We start from the raw sequence: 25,511 nt of genomic DNA, 5'->3' as shown, positions 1-25,511 counted from the left end.
TAATGAAGTCAAGCATAATTCTAAAACACAAACAGAAATAAACCTAATTATATTTTAAAGGAGGGGTATCATGACACAGAAAAGGGGGAAATGAGTTGATCCAAGTAAATTCTAGGTACTTTGTTATTATTATATATCTTCAGGATGAACAGAGAAAAAATGTAAACAAATGTTGAACTCTACTTACTTAGAGATTTGTGCACTTTTGCAGTGGTATGAATTGGTAATACTCGTACTCCTTTCTTTGGATTATAGGATTTAGCAAATAAGTAAATATATTTTGGCTAGGAAGTCATTGTTTTCAACATCAGGTATAGAGAGTGCCCAAGGCCGGAGAGCCCACCTCTTGCATCAGTGTACCCTGGATGTGAGACATGCGGTCAAAGGAGATTATTTCAGAGCTTTAAGATTTGCTGACTGCCCTGCTAGATTTCAGACTTGCATGGAGCCTGTAGCCCCTTTGTTGTTTTTTGTTTGTTTGCTTGCTTGTTTTTGTTTTTTCACATTTATGATTTTTATTTAAATCGTTTATCATTTTTATTATTTTATGAGACATAACAGATGTACACATTTGTGGGGACATGTGATAATTTAATACATTCATATATTTGTAAAGATCAAATAAGTGTAATTGGGATCTTTGTCTTTTCTTTATGCGAAGAAAAATCTTAAAAAAGAAACATTCAAATTATTCTCTTCTAGCTATTTTGAAATATATAGTAGGTACCCCTTTTGTTTTAATCAATTTCTCCTGTTTGGAATAGGAGCATTTATCTAGTGCCTGTACCCCCATCGGATCTTGGACGTCACTAACTTGCTTTTGATTTTACAGACTTCTAGGGGTAAGGGACTTGCCTTGGCTCAGATGAGACTTTGGACTTGGACTTTTAGGTTAATGCTTGAGTAAGTTAAGACTTTGGGGGACTCTTGGAAATGTATGACTGTGTTTTGAAATTTGAAGACATGAAATTTGGGAGGGGTCAGTGTGGGATGATATGGTTTTGCTCTGTTTCCCCACCCAAATCTCATCTCAAATTGTAATCCCCACGTGTCAACGGAGGGAGGTGATCATAGGGTGGTTCCTCCATACTGCGCTCCTGAGAGTGGGTTCTCACGAGATCTGATGGTTTTGTAAGCATCTGGCATTTCCCCGCTTGCACTTCTCTCTCCTGTGGCCATGTGAAGAAGGTCCTTGCTTCCCCTTCCCCTTCACCTTTTACTATGATTGTAAGTTTCCTGAGGCTTCTCAAGTCATTTGGAACCATGAGTCAATTAAACCTCTTTCCTTTGTAAATTACCCAGTGTCAGGCAGCTCTTTATAGCAGTATGAGAACAGGGTAATACAGAGAGGAAGGAGGTGAGAATAAATCTTTTGTATTAAATTGGAATTGGAGGTATCAATGTACACCTATGGGTTAATAGATGAGTGTATTTGTTCGTTTTCATGCTGCTGATAAAGACATATCTGAAACTGTGAACAAAAAGAGATTTAATTGAACTTACAGTTTCACTTGGCTGGGGAGGCTTCAGAATCATGGCAGGAGGCAAAAGGCATTTCTTACATGGTGGCAGCAAGAGAAAAAATGAGGGAGAAACAAAAGTGGAAACTCCTGATACACCCAGCAGATCTCATGAGACTTATTCACTATCATGATAATAGCATGGGAAAGACTGACCAACATGATTCAATTACCTCCTGTGGGTCTCTCCCACGGCATGTGGGAATTCTGGGAGAGAAACTCAAGTTGAGATTTGGGTGGGGACACAGCCAAACCATATCAATCGGCATAGATACAAATGAACATATTGATATATACATTTACAATTGATATCATTGTGTGTGTGTGTGTGTGTGTGTGTGTGTGTGTGTTTCCTGGCTCTGGTTCCTATCTGCTGAGAGGAACTAAAAGCAATAACATCTAGTAGCAAGGAGCATATCTAGTGCCCAAACCTTGGTTTTTAAACACCATCTTCACTAGAAGAAATAAAGACTAACTGGAGGAAATACTAATTCCAGGGCTGGAAATGGGAAATAAAAAATGAGAGTAGAGCATTTTGTTAATCAAAAATGAAAGTGATGGAAAAATAATGGGGACAGGTGAAAAACCACAGAAATCAGATTTAAGGGGCTTCCACTGGCTAAAAGGCATATTTGACATTAAGATTGTATAAGTCCATATTGAAATAAATGATAGCAGAAAAGCAAAACCTTTTCTTTATAGTAGAAACCCGAAGAATAAATTCAGAAATAATAGTTGAATTAGAAAAGCACTATTTGACAATCAACTTAGGATAATTTATTTGGACAAAATCATCAATGGCTACTAAAATAGTGTAAGAAACATTTGAGGAAAAAGAGTGTATTAATTTAGTCTCAGAGTATCTCCCTTCAAGATACTTATTAATCACAAAGTTAAAGCAATATCTTATAGCAAGAGACATTGAAGACATAACTTTTTAAAAATGATAAAAAATTATCATTGGTGGAAAAGGGACAATTCAGTACCATATACCTCCTGATAGAATGTACTAAAAACAGCATCTATTCTGTATTATTTCAGTTACAAATACATACCTTGAATATTCTCATTAGAAAACATCTGACTATCCCAAATTAAAAGTTAGTGAACTCAATATCTAGCCTGTATTCATCAAAAATGTCAAAGACTAATAAATTATTCAAGATTAAAGAAGACTAACATTACAGAGAGAACTAAACAGTGAGTGATCTTGGACTGGATTCTGAACCTTTTTTAAAAATTGTACAGAGTATATTCTTCAGTCACCATAAAATTGATTAGAAATATGTTAGAAAAAATATCTAGAAGGCTGGGTGCGGTGGCTCAAGCCTGTAATCCCAGCACTTTGGGAGGCCGAGACGGGCGGATCACGAGGTCAGGAGATCGAAACCATCCTGGCTAACACAGTGAAACCCCGTCTCTACTAAAAAATACAAAAAACTAGCCGGACGAGGTGGCGGGCGCCTGTAGTCCCAGCTACTCGGGAGGCTGAGGCAGAAGAATGGCGTGAACCCGGGAGGCGGAGTTTGCAGTGAGCCGAGATCCGGCCACTGCACTCCAGCCTGGGCAACAGAGCGAGACTCCGCCTCAAAAAAAAAAAAAAAAAAAAAAAAAAAAAAAAAAAGAAAATATCTAGAAAGTTTTCAAACATTTGCAATTTAAGCAACATGCTTCTAAATCATCCATGGAACAATGAAGAAATCACAATGAAAAGCAGAAAATCTTTGGAACTAAATAATGCAAAGTACAACAGGCTGTATCTGCCAAATACTTCTAAAGCAATGTTTACAGGGAAATTAATAGCTTTAAATATTTATATTAGAAAACTGAATAAAAGTTTAGAATCAAAAGCTAAGTTTTCACTTCAAGAAGCTAGAAAAGATGCACATATTAAAGCCAAAGTCAATAGTAGGAAAAAAAATCTATAAAATGAAATCAGAAACAATGAAATAAAGATTAGGCAAACAACTGGAAAAATAACAACATACAAAGATTGATAGATTAAAGGTAAAAAGGCCAAAAAAAGATCCCAGACTACCAAGATCATAATGAGAAATAAGATATTATTACAAACCGTATAATCATTAAAAGGTAAATTTAACAACATAGTGAAACAGTCAAATCTCCTGAAAAATGCAACTTACCAAAACTGACTAAAGATGAAAAAAAATCTGAACAGTCTTTTATCTTTTATAAAAATTGAACTCATTATCAAGAACCTGTCCACAATGAAAATCCAGGCCTGAATGGTTTCACTGAAAAATTGATCCAAACATTAAAAAACAAATATGAGCATTTCAAAAATTTCAAAAATTAGAGAAGGAAACCCATGCCAATTCATTTTATAATGTCAGAATTAACTAACAACAGTCAGACAAAGACATTATAAGAAATGAAAATTGTAGACTAATATCTGTCTTGAACATTGGCCAAAAACAAACAAGAAAACAAAAACGAAATATGAAAAATAAAATCCAGAAATATATGAAAAGGACAATACATCATGACCAAATGTGTCTTATCCCAGAAATGCAAGGCAGATTAACTGAATATGAGTGTAATTCACCATATTAACAAAATGAGATCAACTATACCATTTATATTAATTAAAATGAAGAAAAACATTTATCAATACCCATGAAAGGTCTTACTTATAATGAAATGTCCCAGCCGACAAAGAATAAAAGGAAATTTCCTCTAATCAATAAACATAGTTTTCAAAAATACAGTTAGCATCATACTTAATGGGATAAAATGTAACCGTTTTTTCCTAAGATCAGGAATGAAGAAAGGATATCTGTCCTCATCATTTCTATTCCAGTGATTCTAACCAGTGGAGGAAAACCATAAAAGTAAAAATACATGTCACCTAAAATGATATAGATAAGAATATATACAGCAGCTTTATTCATTATTGCCAAATTCTGGACATAATCCAGGGGTCTATTGGTAGCAGAATGAGTCAAACAATAGTGCTATAGCATGGAACAGACTACTCAAATATAGAAATACATGTCAAAGTATTGAATACAGCAAAGGAAGCCAAACATTCAGAAGCACACATTGTATGGTTCTATTTATACGAAGTTCTTGGACAGCAAAAATTAGTGTATGGTGGCAAAAATCCGATCATGGGTTGCCTCTTGGGAGCAACTGAGGAGAAAGAGCCACAAATAAATTTTCTAGAACAATGAAAATATTCCATACCTTGGTAGGAGTGTGGTTACAGGATTATATATATTTGTCAACATTCACCTAATTGTACACCTAAAATCTCTGCTTTTCACTGTATGGAAATTTATCTCAAACATCTTCAAAAGAATTGTAGACAAAAATTGAAAACTAGTTAGTAGTATGGGTTCTGAAACAACCTTTTAAGTGTGCAAGGCTTGAACAATGAATAACTGTTGAGGAACTGAAAATTGAATCATAGAATTAAAATGGCAGAGTGAAATTGTGAGACCCTGAGAGTGTCTCGTTAGGAGGAATGTGTTAGCGGTCCAGCACACGTCCCCATCACTCACCCTGGCTGTTCACCACCTGCTGTTTTTAGCGATGGACAGAGACATCTGTGCCCCTTCAACACTGAGCCTGACCATCAGGAACTCTCCTTCTAGGAAGGCACTGGGCCTCTGTCATTCCACTTGGTGGGCCTCAGGATAAATGGCCACCTCTCCAGTTTTGAACATCTGCTATCTGGTTGACCACGATGATAAGACAGAACCGAGAAAAGAATAAAAAGGTATTTCTACGCATCTCATTACCACCCAGAATAAAGAGGTGTTTAGAAATGTGTCATGAGACGCTCCCTAAAGCCATTCTGATGAGGTGGGGATGGGGTTGAGAAGAATGGAGATGATGGCAATGAGGCTTTTCATGAAACTGAAGAAAAGTAGTAAAGAATTTGAAATGGAGACAAATGGTGAGATTATGGGAGTCCTGATAGAAACTGGCTGATTGACAACTGAAGATTAAAGTGCACAAATTCATAATTAGAAGATGACAAAACAGTCCTGAGCTCCTTTATTTCTGTGCAGTGATTACATCAGGGAAAATGAAATGTAACAGTTCAATAAAACTCGGATATGATGCTGATGGAAACAAAATTTACAGGCTTATTTTGGCAAGAAATTGGGATCTCTGGGACCTAAGACTTTGTTTTGGCTTTATCAATATGCTCTTTAATTCGGGACACTCGACCTCTTTTCCCCTTGCACTTGCCAAGTTGAAAAATGAAGTCATAAATGCTCTTTCAACCTTTTCAATGATACCAATAAATTGTGAAGATAAATTTAATTAATACAATATTATCCAAGTTTAGCAATTTGTAAGAAAAATGCCAACTAATACGCAGGTGTACATAAACCTAAGTTAGTTTTTTTAATCTCATGAGAAATGAAAGAATCAAAGAATGAAGATTTATCTTTAGGGAAAAAATTAAAAGCTAGATAGAAAAGTGTTTATAATACATATCTCAAAACATGGAAGACAAAAATCCCTGCCATTTCAGCTATTTGCTTGAACACATTAGTTCTTCAGTAAAAATAATTAAATGACATTTAATGTCAACTGACATTATGTCGACTGAATGCTTTAGTGGAATGCATTTACGCCATTCCATCAAGATAATTTGAAAGTATAAATGAAGACAAGAATGTATTTTTTCTGATGTTTCTTTTGTGTCTCACTAACCCTCATTTTTTCAGTACATCGGTTGTTTTTCCTCTCGTTCTTTCTGTTTATTTTTTCCTATAAGCAATTTAGAAAGTCTTCTACTTCTATTCTCAAGAAGAAAACCCATCTGTTCCAGGTGGTTAGGCATGAGCAGTGCAGGAGAGGGCTCTTCCCCCACCCGCTAAAAATGTCAGGTAATGGTTTGGCAATTACCAAATTGCCTCTCTAAAAGTGACAAATTGGCAGCTGGAGCCAGGGAGATGCCATTTCCTGATGGTCCACACCTGTTAACATTCAAGTGTTAATTAAAGGCCGTCCCAAGAAGAAGAAACATGCACATTAATACACAAAAATATGATCGTTCGGTATACTCCACTGAAAAAGGGAAGACAGCCTCTGTTGGGCATGCGTACAACGTCCTAAAACATGGCGCATGCTCACTTCCCAAAGATAAAGAGGGCACTGTGGATGCAGGTAGCCCACCCTAAAGGAAGAATCATGGGAAAGAGGCGAGTCCAATTGGCATCTACCCACCTTAATTTTTTTTAGTAACAAAATTACATTTCCCAGAATCCTTTTCCATGCACAACCATACTAGCCAATGAGAAATTGGGGTGGGGAAGGGGATTTGGAAGTGGAACGACTACATTTTGTAGATGCCTGGGGGAAAAGATAGAACAGGGTGGATTTTGGGTACTATTATGTAGCCACCACACCAACCGTGGATGGCAACTTCCAGATAGGTGAGAAAAAAAAATTTCAGTCTCATCTTTTTATGGCTGCATAGTGTTCCATGGAGCGGGAGGCCATTATCCTAAGTAAAATAAGTCAGAAATAGAAAATCAAATATTATGTTCTCATTTATAAATGGGAGCTGAACAGTGGGTATACATGGATGAAAGATGAAATAAATCAATGTAAAGATAAAAATAATAGACACTGGGGACTCCAAAAGCGGGGAGAGGAGGTGAAGGTTGAAACATTACATATTGGGTATGGTATTTACTATTTGGGTGATGGGTACACAAGAAGCCCAAACCTCCTCATTATGCAATATATCCATGTAACAACCCTGCCCATGTAGCCTCTGAATCTAAAATTTAAACAAAAATTCAACTTTTTAAAGCTATTCTTGGGGAGTTTACTATTTGCAAATGAACATAATTTCTAACTCAAGCAGCAGGAATGCAAGTACCTGAAATGTTTTCAAAATTGAAACCAGGACCTATAGTGTGATATAATTTGACAATTAGAGCATTTTTTATGTTAATATTCACAAATAATCTAAATAGAATGGTTCACATAGATAGGAAAGAGAGAGAAAAGGAAAAGGTTATAGATGGGGTGACTGTGGTAGCAGGCTAGAGGGAGTCATGGGAGCAGAGAAAGGAGCACAGTGGAGAGGCTGAGGTTCCAAGCAAATGCCACCTGCTTTGCAGGCAAGCAGTCTTGCAAGGCAGGTGCAAAATGACATTTAGATCCTCCTTGTTTTCCTGATCATAGGACATTCTGCCATCACACACACAAAATATCCCTTGGAGCCTGAAGGTGTCAATGTATAACACCCCCTTTCCTTACCTGCGTTGCAGGACCACTTGAAAAATATAACAATGAAACAGATTGAGGTCAAAATATTGCTTTCATTATTCATAAGGCAAGTGGAGGATGTGACTCAGTGTGACGGCAGGTGGGTTTACTAGGTCACTGGCTGGGGAGAGAATCACAAGCCTCCCCCAACAGCTTCATGTATTGCTTAGAGCAGAAAAAAGTCACATATTCAGTAGAGACAAGAAACCCATGAGAAAGACTGAGCACACGGTGCATACATATGAACTGTTCAGCTGCATCTCACTTGGCTTGGCTCTGACAGCATGTCAGCAGTGAAGTCATTATTTTAAAGATAACTGCTTAGTTCATTTTTGTTCCCTGGATTTTTTCCATTTCCTATTGGGCTAATGTTGGACTTCATTTTGAATCCTAGTATCTACTTCATATCCTGTTAGGGCTACAGTGGATTTTGGCAAGGATTGAATTCAATTTTTATTTGACAGGTCAACAACCTGCATCAGAAAGTAGTGAAATGAATTGCTCAGGGTCATACCTGCTGAATAACAGAATTTGAATTATAACTCGGGGCTTGAGACTTTTGTAGCCTCTGTCCATTGCTTCTGTGTCATTACAATGACTGATTTTTCCCTCTCTGCATTGTAAGTAGCACCGTAAAGAATCCATACTTACAAGCAACAAACTAAATGCTTTGTGTCCCAACCTCACTATAGCTAGTGAAGGTCAACAGCATATGACCTAAAGTCTTAGGAAATAGCATTTAATACCCAAAGAAATGTCTCCCACAGAGAGTTGCTCACTGATCTAAAACTTCTAAAAAACAGCAAAGAGTCTACCAATTACCATATGATGAGAAATATATCCTGCTAAATATAGGACCAGAAATGGTCTTCAAAAGCAGATGATTCTAATACTCGTTTAGTGGGTTTCTCTCTGCTGCACAATTTTGCTTCTCTAAAGTCATTCTAACCCTACAGGTTATTTGAGAACTTAATTTTTACATCCTTTCTTAGAACTTTATCTTCTGTAATAACTGTCATTCACTTAAATGCTAGAAAATCAAGATGATATACCCTTCTCCCTTGAAAGAACAAAAATGTCAAAATTACTATGAAAGAAGTTGAAATAAAATTCTCACTTGGTTGTGTACCAATTGAGAGGGACAATAAAAGAATGCATTGCTTATGGAGAATTTAAAAATGGCTCTGCTTCTGCTTATTACCATACCTTGTAATCCTAAACAATGTCAGTGATAAGCCCCCTTGCCACCACGGCACCATGCCCATTTTGTACTCCACTTCCTGGACTGTTGATTCATAGGTTTTTACGTCCAGAGAACCACTATTAGCGGAATCGAATAGTCGGTAGTTATTTGCGGAGCCCCAGGTTTGAGAACACAGTTGAACAGCATCAGTTAACAGCCCTTTCTAGAGATCTGGAGATCAATATGGATGCTTTGAGCAAAATGTCTCCTTTCGTAGACCCCATGATGTAAAAACTGTGGAAGTCAGGAGCTGTTGAGAACTGTTTTTCTCATCATGCAAGGACCTGCCTGGAGACAAAGCTATCACAGAGGTTAAGCAGAGCCAAGACATGATTTGAAGATGCCTGGGGATGTATATAAAGCTGAAGATGAGACCATTTCTGATATTGAGGCAAAAAAAAACCTTACCTTTTATAATTTAGGCTTTTGAATTCTGTAATTTATAACTAAATATCTAATAAGTTATCAGATATGCTTATTTCCTATTCCTCATTATATCGTAAAATGCCAGTCTCCTCCATACTTTTAGCCTTTGATTTCAGTTCAAAATGTGCTTGTTCTGTGAAGTCTCCCATGTCTTCTAGTAGACTTAATTGATCGAATTCTGTGCTTCCACTGAACCCTATATGTGCTTTCTCACCACATCACAACCTGCTTTCTATCATCATCTCCTATCTAAACTGCCCTGGAAGATAATCAATATTAAGTGTTTAAATGTCTATAAAATACATTGACAACTAAGCAAATATTCATTGGCCACACAATGCTGTGTAAACACAGCAGATATTTTAACCCTTATCTAACACATGAGCAACATCCATTTTTCCTTGAAATTATTTCCTCCTTTGACCTTCACGATACTTTTTCTTCTCAAACTAAAATCCGGTCAATCTTTTCTCTTTCAAAATCCTTTTGTCGCTCCCCGAGGATGCAGTGAAAGCCTCCTTCCTCGCTGGTGCCATGATGCGTAGCCATGGCGGATCATGCCTGTGGTTCTGGTCTCCACCTTCTCCACAGTAGCGGGGTGCGAGCCTCCTGAACCTTCAGGACTCTCACTGCACCTGCTCACCACCATGCCCCCATCCCTCCGCAAGCTCCCTCTCAAACATTAGGCCTCCAGTAGTTATTTGTGGAATAAATGAGTGAAAGAAGCAAAACTGCATGCCACGCTTCCTTCTGGGCACTTTCCTGCTTCTGCTGTCCTGGGACTTTCCTTTCCTAATTAGCACGCTCTGCTGCAGCCACGCCCACCTGCCTGTGTCCTGACCTGACGGTGCTCACTCCTCCTTCCTTTGAATGCCCTCTAACCAGAAGGCTCCTGCCATTATTTGTACCTCACTCTTTATCCCTTTTGAGAATAGTGTTTAAGTCTTTCCTGACCTCTCTGCTACTTCACCATCTGGATTCATTCTTCTGTTCTCCAAAAGTACCTCCTAGAACCCTTTGTCCTAGTAGTGACCGTACTGTATTGTGATCATCTGAGCACTAGGCTGCCTGTCCTAGTAGACTATGAGAACTCCTAAGGGAGGAAATCTGACATTACCCACTGTTGTCTCCACCACATTAAGACATCTTTCAATGCCAGGGTCTAGGTTTTAAGAAGAAATGGATTATTGACAGCAAAAGCCTGGGATTCTATGTTTCTATAAGGACAATATAAATTATTTGTGTTCTTTATTATACTTTTAATACCTTGGCATTGGCATCATTCTATAAAAAATGCCTTATATATAGTAGAGGTAGAGCATCACTAATCTGAAAATGCAAAATCCAAAATTCTCCAAAATGCAGCCATTTTGAGCATGGACATGAGGTAGCGGTACCATTGCTATCTGATGGTTCAGTGTACACAAACTGTTTCATGCACAACATTATGTAACATATTGCATAAAATTACCTTCAGGCTACATATATAGGGTGTATATGAGACATATATGAATTTCATATTCAAACTTGGGTCTCATCCCTAAGATATCTCATTATGTATATGCAAATATTCCCAAATCTGGAAAAATCTGAAATCGGAAACACTCTGGCCCCAAGCATTTTGAATAAGGAATACTCAGCCTGCAATTGTATCCTAACATTATGATTGAATACATCTTTTTACATTGTGGTTCAAGCTGCATCCCTGAAAAGGAAAAAGAAAGAAAAATATATTGCTACAAAGTAGGTCATTTATCTATAAAATAGATGTGAGTTTCATAACCATGAATCATAATTTAAACTTTCTTCATGTTTGACCATATGTCACCGTGGTAGATTGTTTGCAAAATGTCTGCTCTAATTACCTCCCTGTCTCCCTGCACTTCCACAGTCCTCCCACCCCCACACCCCATCGGGCTTGCTCACATGACTAGTGTTGAAAAATGAACTATAGCAAACGTGGCAAACTCAGAGGCTGGAAAAGTGCTCGTGCAATGGGTCCTGCCTTCTCATGCTGCCAAGGATCATGCTGTCCTCATATAAGAACCCTGCACTAGCTTGTAGAAAAAGATAGGACACTTCAGGGAGAAGTGAGCCAATCAGCTAAGAGCCCCCACCATACCCCTTAGACCAGCCAGCTCCCAGGCACCAGACATGACAGAGGACTTCCTGGATCACTGATCCTGGCTGGATCTGTTCAGCTCAGAATAACTTCCTGGCTTATTCATACAGTCATGAGAAATAATCAATATTTATTATTTCAAACTGCTGAGTTTGAGGATGGTTTGTTATTTAGCAAATGCTAAGTGATAGAGTTGCAGAACTTGAATAATTAATTGTTCTATTCCCATAAAATATAAAATCATACCAGAAAATTAGTTCAAGTAACTGAACTAAATATGTATTTTTATTTCAAAACTAAGTAGTCTTAGACTTGAAATCTGTGTCTTATACTTAAAATTGATTTATTAACTCAACAAAAATTATCGAGTGCCTACTTCATATGCCCAGTACATATTTGTATTTTCATCTGTTAAAAGGATTCAAACGACTACCCCTAATTATTAGTCTTATCTTTAAGTTCAAGATTCATCTTGTACTCAGAATGAGCCCTAAATGTGGAGCATGAAGAAGAGGTTCCAGCAAGGAAGACATAGTATTCAAAGTGACTACAGTAAAATTTCTACACAAGCTCAGAAAGAAAAGCAAAGAAAGAAAAAAAATTTGCCTCAGTCTCAAAAGAAAATAGGAAATAAATATTTTTCCCACTAGCAACTTCAGAAACAAATGAAAGAATGAGCAGCATATTGAAAGAGAATGGAGGGTAAGTGACAGCTCTTTTATTGCAGTCAACAGGAGTTGCCTGGTGATGTGAAGTCTGAAGGATAGAGGAAGGCCCCCAGGAAGGAACCCGGGCTCATTCCCTGTCAAGCTTCTCCTGGGTAAAGTCAGGCCATATATGCTGCAAAACAGTTTGGAAAATTATTCTCAATTATCCTTTCATTCTCTACAACCCTCCAAAAGGAAGGTGCTCCTTCCTGTCTTCAAAGATATCATTACTTTAGCATTGAGCTAGGATTGTGCACAAATTAATTTATGAGCAGAAATCCATGCATGAGACTCATAAAATGCAGGAAATGACTTGCTTTATAACAGGGAAAGACAGAGCAATAAACTGACAGGAAGAGGGAGCCATAAAAGTCATCAAAGGGCAGCAGCAGTGCCAATGTCTGTAATTGAGGAGAATCTTTCCCAGGGGATATGTGTTGCAAGGAAAGGGTGAGCGGGAGCCACACAGGCTGTGGTTTAAATGAAAATACTTGTTAGACAATCGAGTCAATGAAACGGTCTTGACACACCGTGGAGTGCTTTGCTCCAGGCCTCTCCTTCAGGCAGAAGTTCACATTAACCTTATGGTCACTAGATCATGACTTCCATGGAGTGAAAACGTGCTGGAACAAGTCAGATTCCTACATGTGCTGTGTGTGTGAACCTGCACATGCTCATGAAGCTATGCCCATAAAGATATAACATATTATATCTATACACACCATTTATATATACCATAGACGTATATACGTATATATATTTTGTTTGTTTGTTTGTTTGTTTAGATGGAGTCTCACACTGTCACCCAGGCTGGAGTGCAGTGGTGCAATTTCGGCTCACTGCAACCTCTGCCTCCCAGGTTCAAACGATTCTCCTGCCTCAGCCTCCCAAGTAGCTGGGATTACAGGCGTGTACCACCACTCCTGGCTAATTTTTGTATTTTTAGTAGAGATGAGGTTTCACCACGTTGGCCAGGCTGGTCTCAAACTCCTGACTTCAGGTGATTCATCCACCTCGGCTTCCCAAAGTGCTGGGATTACAGGTGTAAGCCACCGTGCCTGGCTACACACATCTACATTATGCGTAGCGTGCAATATAAATGGATTGAGAGATTGAGAGTTTACCTCTTTGGAGTACTTCTGGTCAAGTTTGTGAAGCCTCGATATGGTTCAGAATAGGTTCCCTTCCACCAGACTTTAAGGTGATTCATTAGGGAGACTAAAAATGTCTAATTTACTAAACAAGGTGTTTGTTAAATACTCCTAAGTGGCAAGCACTGTGCTATGTACAAAGCATACAATGATGACGAGAGATAGATGAGGTCTCTGATCTTATGAAGCCCATTGTCTAGGGGGAAGTAGATAATTATTAATCACATAAATACAAGCGCAATTGCCACAGTCATCAGTGCACAAATCAGAAAGGTGTCAAAAACAAACACAGTAGAAGCGTTTAACCTATGCAGGGAGATCAGCAAAGACCTCCTCAAATAAATTACCTTGGAGGTGCAATCTGTACCATGGGAATCAATTTCCTAAGTTAAACAGGAAATTGGGTGGGAGGAAAAGGGGTTACAGTTGGGGGACTGCGTGTTTAGGAACCTTGTGAGGGACAAGGTGGAGTTCTGGGGTAGTGAAAGGTCAATGCAGAGCACAACACAGAGAATAATGTGGGACGGGACCATGGAGGTGAGGAGAGGACAGGCTAGCCAAGGCTTAGTGAAGCCATGGTACAGATTTTGGATGGCAGCCAATGAAGATTTTATAAAAAGTGAACTTAAACAGACTTGATGTTTGAAAAGAACGCTGGCTGCAATGCAAGGGACAAATTAGATAGCATTCAAAACCAGTGCCAGGAGAACAATTAGAGGGTGCCATAGGAACCAGAGGATGAGGGACAAACATAGCTTGTCCTAACAAAGAGGTGAAGAATGTGGGGGTTCAGTCAGGCTGGTGGGAAAATTTTTAGTTATAATAGCCACAAACCCTCTTGGAAGGCCTGAGAGTTTGCATAACTTCAGTAATAAATCTTGCTGAAGGCAGCCTAGTCCCCTTACTTTAGTTAAATAAGTTAGAGTAGAAACAAAGGAATGTGGGGAGTTCATCTAAATAACTTGTTTACTCATGTGGTCTTAAGACTAACCTTTGTTCTACTGTGGGTGCTTAATTGGGTTCTACTCGGGAAGTCCACAATGTCAATTACCCTCTAGTGGTGTTGACTCAAGCCTTTGTCAATTAATCTTTACTGAATAAATGCAAGTCTCTCTGGCTGGTCATGGCCGTGGTCACAGCTGTTTACAGGACTCTGCGTGGAGTCTGTAAGCGGTCTGGATGTTCAGCTGGACTGGCAAAGCAGAATATCTATGTGTCAGTGTACTTTATTCATTCGTTGTTGGGTCAGGGTCTGTGGGTCAGAAAGAAAACAGAAAGAAGAAGGCCTATTTTAATAAATTTAGAATTTACTTAAAGAAGATAAACAGTTTCTTCCTCATTTTATTTATGTATTTATTTATTTATTTATTTATTTTGAGACAGGGTCTCACTCTGTTGCCCAGGCTGGAGTGCAGTGGCTGGATCTTAGCTCACTGCAAGCTCCGCCTCACGGGTTTACATCATTCTCCTGCCTCAGCCTCCCAAGTAGCTGAGACTACAGGTGCCCGCCACCTCACCTGGCTAGTTTTTTGTATTTTTTAGTAGAGACGGGATTTCCCCAAGGCTTCAGAATATGCCTTTCTTTATTGATAAGATTTACGTCACTGTCCTTGAGGGTGCAAATTCAGAGGCACCTACCTAATGTCAAACTCTCTCTTGTATCACCATTTTCCAAACTATGTTCCACTCAGCAATTGTGTTCCACAAAATATATGCACTATAAAAACAGTCCAGGTGATACAACCTTTGGGCAACTGCACAGTAAATCCCCCTTGGTCCAGAGACAGCTTCAAGGTCCTTCAGTAAAGCCAAATGCATTTGATCCAAAACCAGTTGTCTTTTGTTTGATTGGTTTGTTTTGAAAACCTCCATTATCTTTCTTGAAAACCCATGAATACAGTTTTGAAAATAACACCATAATAATTTATCTCAAGTTCAAGGAGATTGTGATTTAAAGTCTTAATTGCTACCCACTCTTTCTGACATCTTCTTCAATAACACAAAAGGTTTACAAATTACTCTCAAATCTGTGAGAACTAGGGATTCACCACTTCTGTGGAGGGTGAACTGATGATAGCTACCTTCGCGGTTTCACATTCATTCTCCAGATAAAACACTGAAGTTCCTTTTTTCAGAGAAAACAAAACAAAAAACACACCTTGCCCTTTCAGTGACTACTTCTCACCTGTAACCCTTGCTGTCTCAGTGAGCCCAGTATTTGTTAAGCTATTGGCCATGAGCTTGTCTGTTTCACAATGAATTTTCCACTGACAGTATCACTAATAAACTCACTCCTTGAATTTCACTCCAACATCTCCAACTTCATAAAATAAATGAAAAATTTACTGAGGGGAAATAAGAAGATTTCAAGCTACAGGGAAAAAAAAATGTAATATTAAAATTTTTTTTCTCATCTTCTAAAGTGAAAATTTTTAAAAACATAAAATACCTATTTTTAAGCATGTCAAAGCTATTTACCCCAGGCAGCACAAAGAGATTTTCAGACATTATTTCTTTAATTTTCACAAACTTTAACTGAAAAAAAAAGATTTTTTTCCCCAAGTGGGGAGATATATGAATACATGACTCATTTTTAAAAATGCAGTTTACAGAAAATGTTTACAGAAAGTACTATTCTTTTCTCCCAGCGGCATTGTCTATTGACAATATTCCTTCACAAATGGAATTATTTTCTTTATTCCATTTCAGAAAGCACCAAGATATCAAAGGAGCTAAACACATACATCACTTTGTTAGAACTGTCTCTCATTTCCTGCTTCTCAATGTTGGCTCCCATTTCGTGGTGCTGAGCAGCCTTTCAAGAAACACTTAGCAAGGAAACAGTAATGGCAGGGAAGCAGCAATGGCAGGGACACCAAGAACCAGCACAGACTGAGTTCCTTCTATGGTGCAGGCTTCACACACACATCATCTTATTTCATCTTCACTATTAAGATTTAGAGTAGGTAGTTTTTAACTATCCCCATTTCACAGATATGGAAACTTAGATTAAGACAAAATCCAATATCACTTCTGGATCACATGGCCAAGATTCTGTCCCAGATCTGCCTACCTTGTTCCTTTCTTGCCCAGCTTATCCTTCCTCAACCTGCCAGTGTTGATAAAGACCCAACAGTGTATGAATTTATGCTTTTGTGTTTGTGTTTTTATTATTATTATTATTATTATTATTATTATTGGCCTGTGATCACATTATCAAACTCAGAAAATGATTTTATTACTTTTCTGTTATGTAAAATATATTTAGCATTGTTGTAATTTCAAACGTATTCAGCATCTGATTCCTGCCCTTCTTAACCACTGCTTTGCTCAGCCATTAAACATTTTTCCACACAGAATAAATTTCAAATACTACATCATTGTCTTCTCTTTCTCTAAGAAGATATTTAATGGGTTTTTTTTTTTAATAAAAAGCTTTACAGAGATTCAAGTAATTACAACAAAATAGCAACAGGAGACAGACACATTTCTAAGGAGACAGAGACAGGTCCCTGGTGAAACCTGACCTTCAAGCCAAAGACAGTTTAAACCCTGAAAATTGAGCTGCCAGTTCTGAATAGAGTCCATGACCAGAGTGAAAACTTCTATTCCTGTTTGCCCACTCTTCACCAATTGGTTCTTTTGAGTAATGCTTTTTAACCAATCAAATATTCCCTTTTCCAAGGCTACCTATAGCCCACACCTCCTCATTCCAAACATATAAAAACCCTGCAATCAGCCTTACAAATGGCTACCCACTCTGGGTCCCCTTTTGAGAGCTTTCCTTCTTTCACTCAATAAACGTCTATTCTCCTTTACTCGCTCTCCAGTGTCCACAAACCTCATTCCTCTTGGTCATGCGACAAGAACCAGGAACCCATTGGACTGTGGGAACAAGAGAGCTGTAACACACCCCTGTTCACCAAGTTGTCAGTGGTGGAGATAAAAGAACTTGTAACATGCTTCCACTTGTAGAGCTACAGGAGTGAAGAGCTGTGACACTTCTGAGGGCCCAGATAATGGAACTCCCCAAGCAAAAGCTATAACACTCCTTGGGGTGCTGCAATTGCTGACATCTCTGAGTTGTTGGGTGCTACCATGTTCCCCTCATCTACATGCTGGCACCCAATGTGGAAGCCACTTGGAGCATGCCTGGCTCAGCCACGCGCTGAGAGTGAAGCTGTGGTGGGCACAGGATCCAAGTGGGTGCAAGCTGAGCACAGCCTGCTGGGCCAAGCAGGCAGAGTGAGACCAGTGGGCCCAAGAGAAGCCCTGGACAGAGGTCACAGTGGCCACAGGGATTTTTGGCTGGCAAAGTGGCACTGAAGGAATCCTGTGTCATTTCTGGGGTCTTGTCCGGGATCTGCAGAAGGGTGAGTGCAAACCTATGACTCTTTACTGTCATTCTGAGGCCACTTGTCTTCAGATTTTTTTTTCCAAAAGCAGATGAAACACCAGCCTCTGTCAGCCAGTTAAGAGTGAGTAGTATGGCTGCCAGGCTTACAAGACTCAGAGGAGAGGTTTGCTGGGGAGGACTTTGTCAATCCCCCATCACCCTTGGGTGTTGGAAATGTTGGCTTTGTTTCAATTCAGTTTCCTTTCATGGAGGTCTAGCTATCACATGGGATCAGAATAAGGTCCTGGGACAACTAAAGGAATCTGGCCAAGGCCACACCTTGGTGTTATCCAAAGGCTCTCAGACCAGTTCCAGTCCCCAACAACCTGTTATGGTGTTGGCACCAAGACCAACGATCTTTCATATTGCATTTTCTTTCTTTTGAGAATGCCATGGCTGCGATCCCCTCTTTACATACAATATAAGAGTGTTGCTGCAAACCACAGAGATAATATTACTGGATAGAATAAGCACTTGGCTTAGTCATCCGAAGTGTAATTCAGAGTAGTATTGTTTCTGTCTATTCTTAGAAACAAAAAGATGTAACATTTAAGAGAGTTGTATTTCCCCCTGTTAAAGAAATCCATTAGCAGAGGGCAAGAGGCTACTTCTCCCAGGCGCTTTCCCTCCTCAGCATTTAAGTTGTTGTTGTTGTTGTTGTTGTTGTTGTTTTTTCCACCATGTCAGGAGTCAACATAGTTCTGCGAATACAGGAAGTTTTCTATATGTGGGATTTTTTTTCCTTTTGGCAGGGCCCATGACTCCCTTTATCTCCTTTGCTTCAGGAGGATCTGGTTTCACAGCTTCATTACTCCAGTGGTTTTTCCAAGCTTTGGTTTGGATCCCTTAAAGCAAAACTAGATCTGAGGGACCCAGAGACAGTTGACAGAAGAAAGCCAGGGCACAGCGTAGGTGAGCATGACTGTCCCTGCCGACTAGGCCTTCCCCTTCATAGGTGGAGGACTCACTCACATCCACGGCATAGATGAGGTCTAAGGAACCCGAAGGTCATGGGACCAGACAGTACTTTAGAGAACCTCCTGAAAATGGCCACTCCATTCTTTTAAAATCGGGATCGGGAGGAGGCCCAAGACAGGAAAAGGAGACACAAGAAAAAGGCAGAGGCTCTAACGGCCACCTGGCAGGCTTACAAACCCCAGAATCCCCGAGATGCACCTGTTAACTGCTATACATGTGCAAGCTAAGACACTTTAGGAAGGACTGCCAGGACAGCATGACGAAGCCACATTGATCCTGCCCAATCTGCAGTGAGGATCACTGGAGGGTTGACTGTCCTCAGAGGCAGAGGTCACTAGTTGTAGAGCCAGTGTCCCACATAGTCCAACAGGACTGATGTGTTCCAGGACTCCTCTCTCTGGCTCTGATGGTTCAGACCACCTTTACCCTCTGGGGGCCCAGAGTGATTCTGGAGGTCAAAGGGAGGAAGGTAGACCTCCTCCTGGATGCCAGAGTGGCCATTTCAGCTCTCTCCAATCCGGACCTCCCCATCTCCCTTAGCACGATTGTGAGGGGCATCTCAGAAAAACCTTTAACCTGATATTTTTTCCAATCGCTTAGTTGTAGTTGGGGAGACCTCTTGTTTACTCACATGCCTTTTAAATCATGCCTGAAAGCCCAACTCCTCTGCTAAGCAGGGATATTTTAGCTCAGGTGGGAGCCACCATTCTTATGGCTTCAGGACAGACTCTTTGTCTCCCCCTGGTGGAGACCAATATTGATCCAGATGTTTGGGCAATTCAAGGGAAATTTGGCCAAGCCATAATCACCATACCAGTCGGGATCGACCTTCAGGATCCCACCTCCGTTCCTAACCAAAGATGATATCCCCTAAAACCAGAAGCTAGGAAAGGGTTAGAAGCCATCACTGATAACTTTAGGATGTAGGGCCTCCTCAAATCTTGCAACAGTGCTTGTAATATCCCAGTATTGGTGGTACAGAACCCAGTGGGAAATGGAGACTTGTCCAGACTCTCCTCTGCCTCATTAAGGAAGCTGTGGTTTCAATTCACCTGGTGGTTCCCAATTCTATAACTGCTAACTCAAATATCTGAGGGAACTAAATTGTTCATAATTGTGGAGCTAAAGGATGCCCTTTTCTGCATACTGTCACACCCCAAATTCCACTATTTGTTCATATTTAACAATCTCTCCAACCAGAACACCCAGCTAACCTGGATAGTGTTACCTCAGGAATTCCAAGACAGTACCAAGAAAAAGGCAGAGGTTCTAATGGCCACCTGGCAGGCTTACAAACCCCAGAATCCCCAAGATGCACCTATTAACTGCTACACATATGGCAAGAGTTCGGGCAGGAGTTGGCAAAAGATCTCTCTGATTTCCTTTATCCTCATGTTAAAGTCTTACAATATTTAGGTGACATTACCCTTTGTGCCTCAACTGAGGAAGTCTCTCAGGAGAACAGTAAGTTTCCTCTTAATTTTTTGGCTAACAGAGGATATAAGTTCTCAAAGTCTAAGGCTCAGCTCCATCACATTTCAGGGAAGTACCTAGGTCTAGTTTTGTCAGAAGGAACCAGGGAAGTAGGTGAAGAAAGGATTAAGCCCATCTCCTCCTTTCCCCTCCCCCAAACCCCTGGCATTACAGCATTCTGCAGATTATGGATACCTCAGTATAGTGAAACAGCTTGTCCCTTATATAGCCTAATGAAGGAGAGTCAGGCAGCTAAGACTCCCTAATTTGGGAATCAGAGGCTAAAAGGGCCTTTGACCACTTGAAACAAGTCTTGGTTGAGGCACCAACCCTTAGTCTTCCCACAGGGAAGATGTTCAATCTTTAGGTATCAGAATGGAAGGGAATGGTCCTGGGAGTGACAACCTAGGCCTAAGGTCCAGTCCAGCATCCTGTAGGCTACCTGAGCAAGGGGCTTGATTTGGTGCCTACAGTATGGCTTGCCTGCCTCTGGATAGTTGCACTGGTAGCTTTGCTGGTGTCAGAGGATACCAAGTTAACCATGAATAACTTAACTGTTTATGCCCCACATAATGTATCAGGACTGCTGTCTTCTAAGAGGAGTCTACGGCTAATGGACAACTGCCTCCTCAAATATCAGGTGCTGCTACTAGAGGGATCTGAAGTCCAGTTAAGAAGCTGTTCTTCCCTAAACCTCCTAGGGAAGAAGCTGGGGAACTTGAACATGAATGCAAATAGAGAATAGTACAAACCTATGCAGCCAGGGAGGGCCTCAAAGAAACCACCCAAGAGAAACCGAGTGGATTTTTTTTTTCTATATAAATTGTTGTTCTTTTGTAGAACAAGGGATTCATAAAACAGGGTATGTAATAGTCACCCTGAATGGCACTACTGACAGTGTGCTTCTCTCCTTGGGCACAAGTGCTCAACTAGCTGAGCTAATTGCCCTCACGAGGGTGCTTGAATTAAGCAAAGGAAAAGCAGTTAACCATTATACTGACTCTAAGTATGTCCTCCTAGTCCATCATGCCTATGCCACAATCTGAAAAGAGGGAGCTAAAGAGTCTACCCTTAAATACCATCAGGAAATTATCCTTAATTTTCCTTTCACAGGAAGTGGCAGTAATACATTGTAAAGGCTATCAAAAGGAGACAGATGGGCCGGGCGCGGTGGCTCAAGCCTATAATCCCAGCACTTTGGGAGGCCGAGACGGGAGGATCACAAGGTCAGGAGATCGAGACATCGTGGCTAACCCGGTGAAACCCCGTCTCTACTAAAAAATACAAAAAAACTAGTTGGTCAAGGTGGTGGGCGCCTGTAGTCCCAGCTACTCGGGAGGCTGAGACAGGAGAATGGCGGGAACCCGGGAGGCAGAGCTTGCAGTGAGCTGAGATCCAGCCACTGCACTCCAGCCTGGGAGACAGAGCGAGACTCCGTCTCAAAAAAAAAAAAAAAAAAAGGAGACAGATGAAATAGCTGAGGGGAATAAGTTGGCAGACCAAGCAGCTAAATTAGCAGAAAACGGGCCCCAGATTTCCAATCCACTTGAGCCCCCTCTGATCTGGGGGGCTCCATAAAATAAATATAACCTCAATATTCTCCTGAAGAAATTAAATGGGCCACATCTCAGGGATACACCTTTCAGTCCTCAGAATGCCTGCAATCAGAGGATGGGAAACTTCATCTACCAACCTCCAGCCAATGCTAAGTTCTTTAAGTTCTTCACCAAGCACACATGTCCCTCCACATGCATAAGGATAAAAACTATCAATTGGTCCAAAGGTTGTTCTCATGGAAAAATCTGCTAACAATGGTCAAACAGGTCATTAATGCTGCGAGACTTGACTTAAAAATAATCTCCTCAATTGATGGTTTCTGCCCACCAAAACCCAAAGAATGGGAGGCTACCTGAAGGAAGACTGACAGATGGCCATCCAGTACCTCCTTGTATGGATAGATACCTTCACTAACTGGGCAGAAGCATTTCCTTGTCAGGCAAATAAAGCCTCTGAGGTGAAGTTCTTATTAATGAGATGACCCCTCGCTTATGACTCCCTAAGTACTTCCAGAATAATAATGGCCCCTTGCTCAAGGTGGCTGTCACCCGGGGGTCTCAAGGGTACTAGGCATACAATACCATCTTCATTGTGTTTGGAGACCACAATCCTAGGGAAAGTAGAAAAGAAAAATGATATTATCAAAAGAGATATCAGAAAACTGTCTCAAGAGACTCATCTCCTTTGGATTACTCTTCTCCTCTGGCCTTACTATGTGTTAGAAACACGCATTCAAAGCTGGGTTTCAGTGCCTTTGACATGTATGGACAGCCTTTTCTCACCAATATTTCTTGCTAGACCAAGAAACCTCTGATCTGATTAAACATATAACTTCTTGGCCCATTTCCAACTGGAACTCAAACAACTGTTAGAGGTCCCACACTGTGAACTAGGGTCACCTCCATTTAACTGAGGGGGTTTAGTACTGGTAAAGCCCCTTCCTTCTTTTTCCTTCTCTAGGTCCGGAGTGGGAGGAAGCTTATGCTGGACTTCGTTCTACTCCTTTGGCAGTGAAGGTCACTAAAATAGATTATCAGATTTATTACACTTGAGTACAGGCCTGGGAAGTTGATGGAATTACCTGTTGAACCAGAAGAGCACCCAAAGCACCAGTGTGAGAAAATCAGAGACCTCAAGCTAAAGATCACAAAAGATAAATGTCAATAATTAACCTTCCATGAATGTCCTCTTTATAGTCTTGCCTATACTTGCTGTTCTCGCCTTTATTCTGTTCCTCACCATAAGGCGTCTTTGCCAAGAACCACTTAATCCCAAAGGCCCATGATATTATCTACTCCCTTAAACAGCTGTGTCTCTTCTGAAGTTTAGCTTCCCTTCCACATATGAGATCGAATATCTTTCATCGAGTGAAACAGCTCAGGCCACAACATTGTTTTCAGAATGGTGAGTCTATTTATTTCCTGTTTCTGTTATCTTTGGCACTAGGTCTTTTTCCTTTTAGCCCCTCTTTGTATAATACTCATATTTGGTTTATTCATAGTTAACCTCCTTGTAAGATGTTTCCTCTCACCAAGAGGCCATCAGACTCCAGATGGTCATGCAAATGGAGCCTCAGATGATGGATTCTTTTTACCAGGGACTCTTAGATAGGCTTCTGAGAGAGACCTGACAGCCATTTTCCCAAACAGTGCCCCTGTCAGCATGAAGCAGTGAGAGCAGTCACCACTCCTATCCTAACAGCAGATAGATGTACCTCTTCAGGGGGGGGATTCATAGCGATAGGAGACAGACAGATTCCTAAGCATACAGGGATGGTTCCCCGGTGAAACCCAACCTTCGAGCCAAAGATAGTTTAAATCCTGAAAACCAAACTGCTAGTTCCAGATAGAGTCCAAGACTGGAGTGAGAACTTTACTTGTTTGCCCACTCTTTCCCAATTGGTTCTTTCTGAATAATAGTTTTTAACCAATTGAATGTTGCCTTTTCCAAGACTTCCAACAGCCTGCATCTCCTCATTCCAAACCTATAAAAACCCAAAACTCAGCCTTACAGATGGCTGCCTGCTTTCAGTCCCCTCTCTCAGCTGAGAGTTTTCCTTTTTATACTCTATAAACTTCTATTTTGCCTTATTTGCTCTCCAGTGGCTGCATACCTCATTCCTCTTGGTCACAGGGCAAGAACCTGGAACCCACCGAACTGCAGGAATGAGACAGCTATAACACGCCCCCATTCACGGAGCTTCAAGCAGTGGGAATAAAAGAGTTTGAAACATGCTTCCATTCACCAAGCTATAGGAGTGAAGAGCGTGACACTTCTGGAAACCCAGACCTCAGGACTCCCCAAGCAAGATCTGTAACAGCCCTAGGGGCTCCACAATTGCTGGCATCTCCAGGTTTTGGGGAACCACCATGTTTCATCCATCTACACACTAGTACCCAGTGTGGAAGCTGCTCATGGCACACGTGGCTCAGCCATGGGCTGTGCATGGAGCCATGGTGGGTATGAGCTGAGAGCAGCCTGCTAGGCTGAGCAGGTGGAGCGAGTCCAGCAGGCCTAAGTGAGACCCCAAGTGGAGATCATGGCAACTGCAGAGATTTGCAGCTGATGAAACGGCACTGAAGAAATCCTGTTTCAATGGCAGGAAAGAGTTAATTAATTAACTCAGTAGATATTGAATAAACATCTCTTTTATCCAGGCACTGCCCTGGGCACTGCACATAAAATAGTAAAAGAGATCTACATTTTCTCTTAAGGAACCTGTAATGAACTAAGAAATGCAGACCAAAAAAAGGAGAAATTATAATGTGACATTTTGCTACTGTCTAAGAAAAGAGTTAAGCTCTGTAAAATATTTGAAGAGATTTATTGTGAGCCAAATATGAGTGACCATGGCCAGTGACACAGCCCTCAGGAGGTCCTGAGAACATGGACCCAAGGTGGTTGGCCGTAGCTTGCTTTTATACATCTTAGGGAGACATGAGACTTTAATCAAATAATTTTAAGAAATACATTGATTTGGTCCAGAAAGGTGGGACAATGTGAAATGGGTGGCGGGGTGGGGGGCAGTTCCAGCTCACAGGTAGATTTAAAATTTTTCTGATTGACATTTGGTTAAGTTTATCCAAAGACCTGGAATCAAAAGAAAGAAATGTCTGGGTTCAGGTAAGTTCTTATTTGCTGAGGAAGCCTTCAGGTAGCAGGTTTCAGAGATAATAGGTTGTAAAGTGTTTCTAATCAGACTTAAAATCTGTGTTGATGTTAATACTGGAGATGTGTGATGAGGCCTGTCCGAGCCCCCTTCCCATCATGGCCTGAACCAGTCTCAGGTTAAATTTTAAAAGTGCCCTGGCTGAGGAAGTCCCTTCAGATGGTATAGGGGCCTCAGTTTTTTGTTTGTTTGTTTGTTTGTTTGTTTGTTTGTTTGTTTTGAGATGGAGTCTTGCTCTGTCGCCCAGGCTGGAGTGCAGTGGTGCAATCTCCACTCACTGCAAGCTCCGCCTCCCGGGTTCCCGCCATTCTCCTGCCTCAGCCTCCCGAGTAGCTGGGACTACAGGTGCCTGCCACCACGCCAGGGTGACTTTTTTGTATTTTTAGTAGAGACGGGGTTTCTCCGTGTTAGCCAGGATGGTCTCCATCTCCTGACCTCGTCATCCGCCTGTCTCGCCCTCCCAAGGTGCTGGGACTACAGATGTGAGCCACCGTTTCCGGCCTTTTTT

General features: G+C 40.7%; 1 long non-coding RNA gene across 1 annotated transcript in view; it reads left to right on the top strand.

Moving 5' to 3' along the window:
• LOC108527966 (uncharacterized) overlaps positions 1-22,943 on the top strand; it is a 30,917-nt gene extending 7,974 nt beyond the window's left edge. The window contains exon 3 of the long non-coding RNA XR_001884989.1: positions 22,795-22,943. This is a non-coding gene — a long non-coding RNA (uncharacterized LOC108527966). The remainder of the gene's footprint in view (positions 1-22,794) is intronic.
• Positions 22,944-25,511: the final 2,568 nt, after the last annotated feature.

The sequence above is a fragment of the Rhinopithecus bieti genome, unplaced genomic scaffold (assembly GCF_001698545.2).
Source record: "Rhinopithecus bieti isolate Rb0 unplaced genomic scaffold, ASM169854v2 scaffold_3948, whole genome shotgun sequence".
Taxonomy (NCBI): Eukaryota; Metazoa; Chordata; class Mammalia; order Primates; family Cercopithecidae; genus Rhinopithecus; species Rhinopithecus bieti.
Note: the sequence above shows the minus strand (reverse complement) of the source record. Positions and strands in the feature narration are given on the sequence as shown.